We start from the raw sequence: 1,753 nt of genomic DNA, 5'->3' as shown, positions 1-1,753 counted from the left end.
TTTTAGGTAGGCGTGGTTGACTCTTAACTTTCATAAAGAATATCTCTTTGATTTGAGACTTTAGTCTTTGCAACTTTACAGATCTTCCTTATGCACCAAGAGCTTGTAACACTCCAAAGAGAAAGGAAAAATTGAAATCGCATCATATGACCCCTTTAAAAGAATATTAAAGGACTATGGGGGCATCACAACACAGCCAAAATTCCTATTGAAGGCTTCATACACAGAAAGAGCTCCAACACCTCGCAGCATAAACAGTGTGACTCTGCTAATTAATGGTGTCCTCGTTATATAAACTGGCAAGAATTTAACAGATATTTCCTTAGTGAAAATGCTAAACAACAATTTAATATAATTTCTCAGTTCATCATCTCAGTAGGTCAACTTTACCTGGCCCTGTTTTTTTTTTTTTGTTGCTTTGTATCATGCATGTGGCCCTTTTGAAGATGAAGACTGGGATGCACAATGTTTTGTCTGTTTTCTGAATTAAGCGTGCAATGCCATTACAGTTGGTTCATCTGGGGTAATTAACAACAACTACACCATTTTTTACAGCCTACAAGTCTATGCAGTGAAGTCTATACTTGCAGTGACAGTTGATTTTGAGCCTATTGTATATTAAATAGTTTGTTTGCTATGTGTGTATTTCCATCACAGTATGGAGGCTCTGATTGGACTGGCACTGTTATTATTCTGACACATGAGCCTTGTTTCTGCTGGCAGCAGGAATCAGCGTTAATTCAGAAGCTGTTATTAGAGTCTATCTATTCAAAGATTTGCGTAGCATAAAGTGGCTTGTCAAAAACACAAACTGGATTTTGACGGGTACATGTGAATTAACTGCTGTTAGGTAAAAAAACAAAAACAAAACAAAACACCGTGTCCCAGACGTTAACTGTAAAACTAGAGCTCTATTAATAGCAAGATTTGCCTTGACATTTGCAGCCGACCTACCATGACAACATTAACATGTAGAGGGAGAAATACGCAATGCTGAGGCTGAAGCACGCTGTTAATTCGGTTTGCTTACCGATGCTGGAGGATATACTTGCAGTTCAACAGCTGTGCGTCTTGTGCTAATTCAGCAGTGGAATATTCCCCGTCTCTTATTTATTCAGTGTTTAAGTGGGCAGAGCTTTGATGAGATGGTACATTTATGGTGGCATGCAATGTAAAAGATCTAACCGCAAAATTGTTACTGTATAATGAGCAAAATTAGTTATGTCAAGAGTTAAAACATAACAAAACTAATTATAGTCATTAAAGCTACATTGTTAAACGTGAAATGGAAAGGGTTCTGAGAGATGAGATACTGCTTGACAACAGATGCAGATTGGGGGTGAGGGCTGCTATGAGTTGATGTAAATATAATTAACGTTATGGCCAATGAGCTAACAACAGACTTGAGTACACTAAAGCACCGAGGTGATCCATTATGTCATTTTTAACACTAGAACCGGTAGAACCGCCACGGGGTACATTTTACCCGTGGCTGTTTTTCAAATGTACATAACAGATTTAAAATAAAACATTCAAGTCTCCCAGTCATTGACTTTTACTAAAATTATGTAATTTACAATCCAATGTTGTTAAAAATTATTTAGATAAAACCAGATCAAAAAACGGGGCATTTCTACCTACCTATAAGCGCCAGTGGGCCAAATTTACCCACCTATACAATGCATGTATTTTCCCGCTGTCATTTTCTTGCTGCTTATGTTTTAACATTGTACATTGCTAGGCAACACCTTTC

At 37.4% G+C, this 1,753-nt stretch overlaps 1 protein-coding gene across 1 annotated transcript in view; it reads right to left on the bottom strand.

Annotated features, from left to right (window-relative positions):
* LOC107554655 (neuroligin-3-like) overlaps nt 1-1,753 on the bottom strand; it is a 77,487-nt gene that overhangs the window by 35,087 nt on the left and 40,647 nt on the right. The gene's annotated exons all lie outside the window — the stretch shown is intronic.

Source organism: Sinocyclocheilus grahami, unplaced genomic scaffold, assembly GCF_001515645.1.
Source record: "Sinocyclocheilus grahami isolate Dianchi unplaced genomic scaffold, SAMN03320097.WGS_v1.1 scaffold509.1, whole genome shotgun sequence".
In the NCBI taxonomy this organism is placed as follows: domain Eukaryota; kingdom Metazoa; phylum Chordata; class Actinopteri; order Cypriniformes; family Cyprinidae; genus Sinocyclocheilus; species Sinocyclocheilus grahami.
Note: the sequence above shows the minus strand (reverse complement) of the source record. Positions and strands in the feature narration are given on the sequence as shown.